This window comes from Rhinatrema bivittatum, chromosome 4, assembly GCF_901001135.1.
Source record: "Rhinatrema bivittatum chromosome 4, aRhiBiv1.1, whole genome shotgun sequence".
NCBI lineage: Eukaryota > Metazoa > Chordata > Amphibia > Gymnophiona > Rhinatrematidae > Rhinatrema > Rhinatrema bivittatum.
Window position 1 is genome coordinate 240,549,741 of NC_042618.1, and position 12,509 is coordinate 240,562,249.

General features: G+C 45.0%; 1 protein-coding gene across 6 annotated transcripts in view; it reads right to left on the bottom strand.

The window, feature by feature from the left end:
• Positions 1–12,509, bottom strand: part of FOXM1 (forkhead box M1) — a 124,466-nt gene that overhangs the window by 71,800 nt on the left and 40,157 nt on the right. The gene's annotated exons all lie outside the window — the stretch shown is intronic.

Here is a 12,509-nt window from a genome sequence, read left to right on the forward strand (position 1 = left end):
AGGTAGTCAATCCTCCAAAGAGACAGGCATACATTAAACATGGCTAATTTATCCTGCTGTCTACGGAAAACCCCATGTATGGTAAGAAAACTCACTTTCTCTGTGGATAAGCAGGGCTGATTGAGCAGGGACACATGGGAGAGTCCCAAGCTGAGGGTTGTTTAGCTGGAAGGGTAGGCAAACTATGGCCTGTGGGCAATCCCAGCCCGACGACAGTTTATGTCCGGCCCTCATCCTACTCAATTTGCCCCCTTTATCTTTAGCCCACCATGCCTTGCAATGATTCATCAACAATGGCCTGACAACACGGTAGTGACAGAGGCAGCAGAAGCGTGAAAGAGGCTCAAAGGCTGCCGGCAAAAGAAAGAGGGGAACCAGCCTGCCTGGGAGTCTGTGTGTGTGAAAGAATGAATGGATACCTGTGGGGAGTGTGAAAATGAATGGGAGCTTGTCTGCGTGTGTATGCGGGTGGGTGAGAGAGCATTGGGTGCATGGATGAGAAAGAACATGTGTATGTGGGGGGGAGAGAAAGAACATGTGTGTGCAACCCCCCCCATTATCCATGCCAATCTCAGGGCATCTGAAAATCAAAGTTCAAGTATGGAGAGTGGGGAATTTTTTAAAATCCTTACCAGTTTTAAATTATTGGATATTATTTGATGTGCCTGTATTGAAATATTTTATGGGTATTTGGAACAATTTTTTGAGTTTTTAAATATTTGATGTTATTTGCATTTGTTAACAGTTTTGAATTCATCTTTTTATCAGTATGGTTGCGCTTTAGTCCTCTCACTGTGGGGTATACTTGCCACTGTAACCATCCCCCCCACTCCAAGTTCTAAGGGGGACCCAACCCCAACCCCAGTTTCCAATAAGCACCGATACTGTAGCTAGTTTTTTTTTTTTTTTAAAGTTGACCCACTCCTGCTTGAGCTGAGCACTTACTGAATATGCAACCCATATCATCCATGGGAGAGTGGGCTACCAGGTGAACAGGATTGTTAAGTTTGACTTGTTTGTGGACCCCTGGTTGCTGTATTGATGACTCCTCCCACGGGAAGGGGCCCCGTGGGGAAAACAACAGCAATAGGCTGACTCTTCAGTAATGACTACAGAGAGAATAGAAGCTTTATTATACAGCAGTTGGCAAGGCCCGAGAAGTGGGCTGCATTCCTCAGCCAGTGGAGTAGGTCTCTGATGATATGAGGTCAATCCAGGCACTGAGTAGATCAAGTGCAGAGAAGGTCTCACCAGAAGCTGGAAGTGAAGGGTCCAGTAGTGGTCCGCGGAGCAGGGTAGGCCGAGAACCCAGTCACTGATGACGTAGTCAGCGATGATAGATCCGGTAGTGGTCCGTGAAGCGGGGTACGCCGAGAATCTATTCTGTGGTGAGACAAGGCAGAGAGACTGAGAGAAGGTACTCACGAAGGCTGGTAGCTGTTGAAGAGATGGTCTCCGTAGAACGGAGGTAGAGATGATGCAAGGCCCGGAGCCAAGATATCCTCTGTAGATGCAGGTTAACCCAGGAGGAAGGCAAGCAAATGCAAGGCCCCGGGAAGCGGGTACCTAGAATCCTGAAGAGCTGGGAAACCTGGAGAGTAGATAGGAGCAAGACTCCTGAGGAGCGGGTGCCTTGAGCGTCCTTGCTGGAACAGCAAAATCCCGGAGGGTAGGTAGGAGCGAATAAGGCCCCCCGAGGAGCAGGTATCTAGAACGCCCTAGTGTAGCCAGTGTAACCCCGGAAGGTTTGTAGGAGCGAGTGTCTCTGAAGGAGTCTAAATTAGCTGGAGCGGAATCCTTGCTAACTCATAGCTGGATTGGAGATCGGAGGCTAAGTACCCGGAGGTAGTGACATCATGCGGTGGGAATGCCTCCAAGGTTCCCGCCATGACATATTCAAAAGAGAGGGAGGCGCGCACATGCCCTAAGTGACCTCAGTGTAAAAATGGCAAATGCAATCGCCCATGCCGGAACGGGGACGCCGGAGAGGTCAGCAGAGAGAGATGGAGGCAACCATCTTGTCCAGACAAGAGGAAAGAGAAAGAAAAAAGAGGTGTGAGAGAGGGCACAGCCATCTGCGACCGATGGGCGCAACAAAGATGCATAAAACTCTTGCCCAAAATTACTGCCACTTCTTGAAAGATTGTCTAGACAGTAATGGAACAGGAAGGTGTAAACTGACAATCAAGTTACGGCTTTGCAGATGTCTTCAACTGAGATGGCTCTTACATTTTTAAATATATATAGTAAATATCAGAACCTAGGCAATGTGAATATATGTATGATGTGCTCACTACCAATAGCAAAGAAAATTCCACAAGGAAAGCACAGATGTGTAGAATAAAACATGCAGTATTACAAAATTAAAACAATCTAAGGGGCGGATTTTAAAAGCCCTGCTCGCGTAAATCCGCCCGGATTTACGCGAGCAGGGCCTTGAGCGCCGGTGCGCCTATATTCCATAGGCCTACCGGCGCGTGCAGAGCCCCGGGACTCGCGTAAGTCCCGGGGTTTTTCGAGGGGGCGTGTCGGGGGCGTGTCGTTTTGGGGGCGGGACGCAGCGTTTCGGGGGCGGGCCCGGGGGCGTGGCCGCGCCCTCCGGAACCGCCCCCAGGTTGCGTCTCAGCGCGCTAGCGGCCCGCTGGCGCGCAGGGATTTACTTCTCCCTCCGGGAGGTGTAAATCCCCCGACAAAGGTAGGGGGGGGGTCCTAGATAGGGCCGGGGGGGTGGGTTAGATAGAGGAAGGGAGGGGAAGGTGAGGGAATGGCGGCAGGCTGCGTGGCTCGGCACGCGCCAGCTACACGACATCGGCAGCCTTGCGCGCGCCGATCCTGGATTTTAGCTGATACGCGCGTATCTACTAAAATCAAGCGTACTTTTGTTTGCGCCTGGTGCACCAACAAAAGTACGCAAAGGCGCACTTTCTTAAAATCTACCCCTTTATATAGAATTCTGAAGTCATTAATAAAATAAATGAGCTGCTACTGGAATGCATTACCAAGTATACATCGAATAATATGCAAAAATTCCCTAATAGAACATTTCTCAATTTAATATATAATACAAAAGTGTGAAACTAGATACAAAGTCTCAGATATATACCTTCACACCCTAGAAACGTGATCAAAATACATGGGAGAATAGTGTTTGTTTTAATTTGTATCAAACCTTTGCACCTTCAGCATGGTGCTCGATTGATCTTTGTAACAAGTGTGTGGTATCAAACTCATTGTGTGGTAAATGTATCTGTTTCTTGTAGCAAGTTGGATCTGAGACTTTGTATCTAACACTATTCTCCCATGTATTTTGATGACCTTTCTAGGGTGTGAAGGTATATATCGGAGACTTATCTAGTTGTCGACATTCTGAATTGAATTAAATATTAAACTGAGTAAAAAGATTCAAGTTATTTTAGTTAGGGAATTTTTGCATATTATTCGATGTATACTTGGTAATGCATTCCAGTAGCAGCTCATTTATTTTATTAATGACTTTAGAATGTTACGCGCCCCACCTGCAGTCGTCCCGCACTCGGGACCGCTCACCTTCGGGGTCACACAGCGGGTCCTGGTCCTGTCTCCCTCGCAAGCCCAGCTAGGCCCCGGCGTCCTGCGGCAGCGGTCACCGGGCCTTCGGTCACAAGCCAGGCCTCGGCGTCCCAGCAGCTAGCCACGCCCCTACGCATGCGCTGACCAGCTGCCCTGATATGGGTTCTAGGGCGGGGCCTAGTTCTGCAGCGCACCCTGATTTAACATCCATTCAAAGGAAGTTCCTGGCCTCACTTCCTTGCCTTGGCAATCGGGTCGGTTTGTTCCTGAGATTGCCCTTGTTCGTTCCAGGATCCTTCTGTTCCTGCTTCCTTGCCCTGCTTGTTCGTCTTCCTGGTCTTACCTCGGACTGCCTTTCTGCCAAAGACCTCAGCCTGTTCCTGACTCATCTGCCTGTTCTTCAACCCTGCCTGACCTCTGGATCTTGACCCTTGCTTCGTTGACCACTCCTCAGACTGATTCTTGGACTTGATCTTGCTTGATTCTGGCTTAGTCCCTAGCCTTGTCGTCACCAACACTCTTCTGGTTCGCTTATCTCCAAACTTGTTTCCAGCATCGAACCCGATAGCGCTCTTCCAGTCCCTGTGGGCTCGCCGGACTCAGACTCTCCCAGGAGACCCTGTGAGGCCTACCTAAGTCCCAGCAGCCCGGGTCCCTACAGGCTTCTCCCGGGGGGGGGGGGGGGGGGGGGGGGGAGAACCTCGGCTTCCAGTGATGAAGATCTACACTGTCTCTGTCTCCTTCAGTGCTCCGCCCCCTGTGGTCAATTCCTGTACTGCCTCAGGCTAGGGGTCCACGCCCGAGCTCAACACAGAATTCTATATAAAGATTAAGTTTTAATTTTGTAATACTGCATATTTATTCTACACATCGGTGCTTTTCTTTGTGGAATTTTCTTTGCTAGTGGTAGTGAGCACTTCATACATATATTCACATTGCCTGGGTTCTGATATATATACATACATGCATGCATATACACATAGAAATGATGGCAGAAAAGGACCAAATGGTCCATCCAGTCTGCCCAGCAAGCTTATGGTAGTATGTGCTATGCCGTGTAGGTTATCCCCATGCTTATCGGTTTCCCAGACTGTAAAAGTCAGGGCCCTCATTGGTTGCTGTTTGAATCTAATTCTCTGTTATGCCTTGCCGTTGAAGCAGAGAGCAATGTTGGAGTTGCATCAAAGAAACAGGCTTATTGGTTAAGGATAGTAACTGCCACATCAGCAAGTTACCCCCATACTTGTTTCTCCAGACAGTAAAAGTAGAGGCCCTCATTGGTTCCCTTTCCCCCCTTGACATTGAAGCAGAGAGCCATGATTGAGTTGCAGCAAGAGTATGAAGGTTTATTGGTTAAGTGCCGCACCAGCACGTTATCCCCATGCATTATTTTCTTCATTTCCATCCTCTAGCATTCAGGGATCCACTGTGTTTATCCCATGCCCCTTTGAATTCTCTCACAATTTTCATCTTCATCACCTCCTCCAGCAGGGCATTCCAGGCATCCACCACCCTCTCCATGAAGAAATATTTCCTGGTATTAGTTCTGATTCCCCCCTCTCTGAAGTTTCGTTTCATGACTCCTAGTTCTACTGATTTATTTCCAATGGAAAAAAGGTTTGATGCTTGGGCATCACTAAAACCTTTCAGGTATCTGAATGTCTGTATCATCTCCCCTGCACCTCCTCTTTTCCAGGGTATACATATTCAGATCTTTCTCTCTTCATAGGTCTTCTCATGGAAACCCCACACCATTTTGTTCACTTTTCTCTGGATTGCTTCCATCTTTTTTTTGGTCCCTCAAGATATGGACTCCAAATGAGGCCTCACCAAGGACATCATCACCTCCTTTTTCTTACTGGTTATTTCTACTTGAAAGACTTTACAGATTATGTAATCTGAAGGCCAGCCAATGCAGAATAATATGCGATACTGTGCGCTAGCCAATTGGACAAAGTGTGTTTGGCAACAGTCAGGCCCAAACTGTTAGGATTGTAGGACACAAACAGTTGAGAAGCCTGCTAATGTGGTTGAATTACCTCAAGTAACAGGCCAATGCATGGAGAGTCTTCTTTCCTTTGTGTGCATGTGGTTTTTGAAAGAAGATGAGCAAAACAATAGCTTGATTCAAATATACAGAAACCACTTTAGGTAGATGAGTGCAGCATACCACCCTATTGCGAAAAAAGTTCAGGCACAGAGTATCTTCTAGCCAGAGGACTCTTCTAGCCAAAGCGATATCAACAAGGAATACCACTCTCTATGCAAGAAACATCAAGGAAGCCAGTTCCAGCAGCTCATAGGGAGGCTTCATCAGTTGTGCTAAGACAACATGGAGACTCCATGGCACAGGTGGGTTCGCAATCAGAGGCTTAGCATACCACAAGCCCTTCATGAATTTTGATTTGAGAGGAAGAAAGAAGATCGGTTTTCCATTCACTTGTGTGGTAAGTAGTGATGACACTAAGACCTGCTTTAACTGACAACGTACTGAGACTTGATGAGGAGAGGGAAAACAAGTACTGGAACAGATCCTTGGGAGCACAAGCTAATAAGTTCAGAAAGCCTGCTTGAGACCCAGATGAGAAATGCTTCCTTATGGTGGCTGTCTTCCTAGCCAAAATCTCAGCATCCTCATCCTCCTTGGATAGTGGCAATGAGGAAACTATCAAGTACTCAACATCCGTGCCATTGAGGGAAATGAGCCTTAGATGACAGATGACCATCCTTCTGTGTTAGCAGGATCAGGTCCCAATCTGAACAATTCTGGTTGCCATTGGGCACATGGTGGCAGTGGTGTATGCAGTCCCCATGACTTGCCTAAACATGAGAGCTCTGCAGTAGGGCCTCAGCTTCCAGTGGGATCAACTGCATTAGTCCTGGTCACATTCCATAGGTGTAACCTAGAGATGAAAACCACCCTCCAATTGGTGGCTGAAACCAATGGTCCTAGAAGTGGGTTCCCTGCTGAGTTTTACCTCATCCGGTGACACAGGCATCCAACAGAGGGTGGGGTGTGTATACAGGCTCCTTCCAATCTCGAGTAACGTGGGTCAGCACTGGACTGTCTGTTCCACATCAACCTCTTAGAACGACCAGCATATTCTCTCATATTCTTTATTTTATAGATTGCCAAATCCAAAAGTTCAAGGCAGTTCACAATTAGTTTAAAAAAGAGTAGAGGAGGACCGAAAGGCTCATCTGCATACTGTTGCCAGCATCCCCCGGGAGAGGAGTCCAGAGGTCACCGCAAGCGATCCAGGGATTGACTTCCACAGCCCAGCTTCCAGAGGCCCCACAAGATTTGCAGTAGAGGAGGACCGGAAGGCTCATCTGCATACTGCTCCCAGCATCCCCCGGGAGAGAAGTCCAGAGGTCACCGCAAGCGATCCAGGGATTGACTTCCACAGCCCAACCTCCAGAGGCCCCGTAAGGTTTGCAGTAGAGGAGGACCAGAAGGCTCATCTGCATACTGCTCCCAGCATCCCCCGGGAGAGAAGTCCAGAGGTCACCGCAAGCGATCCAGGGATTGACTTCCACAGCCCAGCTTCCAGAGGCCCCGCAAGGTTTGCAGTAGAGGAGGACCGGAAGGTTCATCTGCATACTGCTCCCAGCATCCCCCGGGAGAGAAGTCCAGAGGTCACCGCAAGCGATCCAGGGATTGACTTCCACAGCCCAGCTTCCAGAGGCCCCGCAAGGTTTGCAGTAGAGGGGACCGGAAGCGTGCACCTAACGGCGCACGAATCTAAAATCCTTCCATTAACTGAGTGAAGATTAATTTAACCGTGGTTTAAGAGGATTGGTAAGGTTTAGGTTTAAGGTTTATTATCATTTATATACCGTTGTCTCAGCAAGCCTTCACAGCGGTTTACAATATAAATAAATAAACAGTAAGGAAATTACAATTCAATCATAAAAGATAAAACAGCTATATTCTAAAAGAAAGAAATTACAAAACTCATAGCTGTTAAAATATAAAATATGAATAAAAACTATAAAACTAATAAGAACTATATTATAAGAACAATAAAACTATATACATTATAGCCTTTCTTGCAAATTAATAAAAGCGGCCTGCACTTAATTTTCACTGTATGCTGCATTAAATAACCAAGTTTTTAATTCTGCTTTAAATTTGCTTTTTTCTCGCTGTGTCCTTAATTGAGTTGGTAAAGAGTTCCACATCTTTGAGCCTGCGATGGATAATGCTCTTTCTCGGATCTGGCTGAGGTGTGCTGATTTTATTGTGGGAATTGATAGGAGACCTTACCTTTGGTAAGTATAGTTTTCAGAAATTTTTGGGCTTATAAAAGTTTGGTGAAAGGTGAAATTAAGGGATATATTCTTTAGAGTTTGTGTGTGTCTGAGGTAAAAAGCAAGCCAGAGATAGTTAATTCTAGTGTCTGTCTTTCCCACCCACTCAACCCTTGATTTTTAGGCACAAGACACTTTCCCACCCTTGATTTTTAGGCATAAGACACTTTCTCATTAAAAATCAATCAGGATCTTATCTAAAACATAATATTGTACCAGCCCTTATTGAAAGTTTAATAATCCCCTTGTAGGACACAAGCTGATTAATTACTAAATTCTCCTGTAAATTTAAAGTACTCTCATTCCAACTCCCTTAGTATCCTAAACTTAACTAGGAACTCAAAACTAAGATGAAGGCAGCAGTCCAGCAGCAAGAGGGGGGCTTTCCAGTCTTTTGCATTGAGTGTCACATGTATGATTTTTTACCCGCCGGTGAGAGATTGTATGTGTGCACTCGGTGCAAAGAGCTCCTGGCTCTCAGGGAACAAGTCCGATCTCTGGAGGCTAGAGTAGCAGACTTGGAGGAGCTGAGGGAGACAGAAAGGTACATTGATGAGACCTTCAGGGACATAGTTGCCAAGTCCCAAATCCATTCTGGCAGCCCCAGTGCTGCCTTGGATCAGAAAGGTCTCCCAATAGGAGCTCATCACCCTGGTGTAGCAGGAAGTGATCCTGTAGCAAGGACCTGGCTCTCCAGGTGATGTATTGTCCTCTCGCACTGAGGACAAATCTCCCAGGGCTACTGCCCAGGAGGGAAGGGTTAGGCCGGCCATCATAGTTGGTGATTCGATTATTAGAAATGTAGATAGCAGGGTGGCTGGAGGACGTGAAGACTGCCTGGTAACTTGCCTGCCTGGTGCGAAGGTGGCAGACCTCACGCGTCACCTAGATAGGATTATAGACAGTGCTGGGGAGGAGCCGGCTGTCATGGTACATGTGGGCACCAACGACATAGGAAAATGTGGGAGAGAGGTTCTGGAAGCCAAATTTAGGATTTTAGGTAGGAAGCTGAAATCCAGAACCTCCAGGGTGGCAGTCTCTGAAATGCTTCCTGTTCCACGTGCAGGTCCCCAGAGGCAGGCAGAGCTCCAGAGTTTCAATGCGTGGATGAGACGATTGTGCAGGGAAGAGGGATTCTTTTTGTAAGGAACTGGGGAAACATTTGGGGAAAGGGGAGACTTTTCCGAAAGGATGGGCTCCACCTTAACCAGAGTGGAACCAAGCTGCTGACACTAACTTTCAAAAAGGAGATAGAGCAACTTTTAAACTAGAACAAGGGGGAAAGCCGACAGTCACTCAGCAGTGCATGGTTCGGAGAAATGTATCCTTGAAGGATACCAATGAAACAGGAGAGTTAGGGCATCCCAACAGAGAGGTTCCATTAAATGCAAACATAGTTCATATACCTATATGTAAAAAATCACCAAAGCTAATGATTTCCGAATTATCCCAAACAACTGAAAAGCAGGTTGTTAAAACAAGCAAAAAACACACTTTGAAATGTCTGTATGCCAATGCCAGAAGTCTAAGTAGTAAGATGGGAGAGTTTGAGTGTATAGCAGCAAATGATGAGATTGACATAATTGGCATCACAGAGACTTGGTGGAAGGAGGATAACCAATGGGACAGTGCTATATCAGGGTACAAATTATATCGCAATGATAGGGAGGATCAACTTGGTGGGAGTGTGGCACTTTATGTCCGGGAGAGTATAGAGTCCAACAGGATAAAGATCATACAAGAGACTAAATGCTCAGTAGAATCTATATGGGTAGAAATCCCATGTGTGTTGGGTAAGAGTATAGTGATAGGAGTATACTACCGTCCACCTGGACAAAATGGTCAGACAGATGATGAAATGCTAAGAGAAATCAGGGAAGCAAACCAATTTGGCATTGCAATAATAATGGGAGATTTCAATTACCCCAATATTGACTGGGTAAATGTAACATCAGGACTTGCTAGAGACAAAGTTCCTGGATGTAATAAATGATTGCTTCATGGAGCAATTGGTTCAGGAACCAACAAGAGGGAGCTATTTTAGATTTAATTCTTAGTGGAACGCAAGATTTGGTGAGAGAAGTAACGGTGGTGGGGCCACTTGGCAACAGTGATCATAACATGATCAAATTTAAACTAATAACTGGAAGGGGGACAATAAGTAAATCTGCAGCTCTAACACTAAATTTTAAAAAGGGAAACTTTGATAAAATGAGAAAAATAGTTAGAAAAAAAACTGAAAGGTGCAGTTGCAAAGGTTAAAAGTGTTCAACAGGCATGGACTTTGTTTAAAAATACAATCCTAGAGGCGCAGTCCATATATATTCTGCGCATTAAGAAAGGTGGAAGAAAGGCAAAACGATTACAGTCATGGTTAAAAGGTGAGGTGAAAGAGGCTATTTTAGCCAAAAAAACATCCTTCAAAAATTGGAAGAAGGATCCATCTGAAGAAAATAGGATAAAACATAAGCATTGTCAAGCTAAGTGTAAAACATTGATAAGACAGGCGAAGAGAGAATTTGAAATGAAATTCGCCATAGAGGCAAAAACTCATAATAAAAACGTTTTAAAATATATCCAAAGCAAGAAACCTGTGAGGGAGTCGGTTGGACCATTAGATGACAGAGGGGTTAAAGGGGCTCTTAGGGAAGATAAGGCCATTGCAGAAAGACTAAATGAATTCTTTGCCTCCGTGTTTACTAATGAGGATGTTGGGGAGATACCAGTTCCGGAGATGATTTTCAGGGGTGATGAGTCAGACGAACTGAACGAAATCACTGTGAACCTGGAAGATGTAGTAGGCCAGATTGACAAACTAAAGAGTAGCAAATCACCTGGACTGGATGGTATGCATCCTAGGGTTCTGAAGGAACTAAAAAATGAAATTTCTGATCTATAAGTTAAATTTGTAACCTATCATTAAAATCATCCATTGTACCTGAAGACTGGAGGGTGGGCCAATGTAACCCCAATATTTAAAAAAGGCTCCAGGGGCGATCCGGGTAACTATAGACCAGTGAGCCTGACTTCAGTGCCGGGAAAAATAGTGGAAACTATTCTCAAGAACAAAATTGTAAAGCATATAGAAAGACATGATTTAATGGAACATAGTCAACATGGATTTACCCAAGGGAAGTCTTGCCTAACAAATCTGCTTCATGTTTTTGAAGGGGTTAATAAACATGAGTATAAAGTTGAACCGGTAGATGTAGTGTATTTGGATTTTCAGAAAGCATTTGACAAAGTCCCTCATGAGAGGCTTCTACGAAAACTAAAAAGTCATGGGATAGGAGGCGATGTCCTTTTGTTGGATTACAAACTGATTAAAAGACAGGAAACAGAGTAGGATTAAATGGTCAATTTTCTCAGTGGAAAAGGGTAAACAGTGGAGTGCCTCAGGGATCTGTACTTGGACCGGTGCTTTTCAATATATATATATAAATGATCTGGAAAGGAATACAACGAGTGAGGTTATCAAATTTGCAGATGATACAAAATTATTCAGAATAGTTAAATCACAAGCAGACTGTGATACATTGCAGGAAGACCTTGCAAGACTTGAAGATTGGGCATCAAAATGGCAGATGAAATTTAATGTGGACAAGTGCAAGGTGTTGCATATAGGGAAAAATAACCGTTGCTGTAGTTACACGATGTTAGGTTCCATATTAGGAGCTACCACCCAGGAAAAAGATCTAGGCATCATAGTGGATAATACTTTAAAATAGTCAGCTCAGTGTGCTGCAGCAGTCAAAAAAGCAATAGAATGTTAGGAATTATTAGGAAGGGAATGGTTAATAGAACGGAAAATGTCATAATACCTCTATATCGCTCCATGGTGAGACCACACCTTGAATACTGTGTACAATTCTGGTCGCCGCATCTCAAAAATGATATAATTGCGATGGAGAAGGTACAGAGAAGGGCAACCAAAATGATAAAGGGGATGGAACAGCTTCCCTATGAGGAAAGGCTGAAGAGGTTAGAGCTGTTCAGCTTGGAGAAGAGACGGCTGAGAGGGGATATGATAGAGGTCTTTAAGATCATGAGAGGTCTTGAACGAGTAGATGTGACTCGGTTATTTTCACTTTCGAATAATAGAAGGACTAGGGGGCATTCCATGAAGTTAGCAAATAGCACATTTAAGACTAATCGGAGAAAATTCTTTTTCACTCAACGCACAATAAAGCTCTGGAATTTGTTGCCAGAGGATGTGGTTAGTGCAGTTAGTGTAGCTGGGTTCAAAAAAGGTTTGGATAAGTTCTTGGAGAAGAAGTCCATTAATGGCTATTAATCAATTTTACTTAGGGAATATCCACTGCTATTAATTGCATCAGTAGCATGGGATCTTCTTAGTTTTTGGGTAATTGCCAGGTTCTTGTGGCCTGGTTTTGGCCTGTTGGAAACAGGATGCTGGGCTTGATGGACCCTTGGTCTGACCCAGCATGGCAATTTCTTATAATATAAAAAAAGAAAAAAATCATTGCTAAAATCTTCAATATAAACAAAGACCACCTACTCACAATTATAGTGCTTTAAAGACAGATCATGTTCATCTAAGCAAATGTTTAAAAAATGTTTCATAGTGTCAACCTGAGGTGTTTTTAGGGTATTCCAGGGTAGCACCTGCTATTGAGAAGGCACAC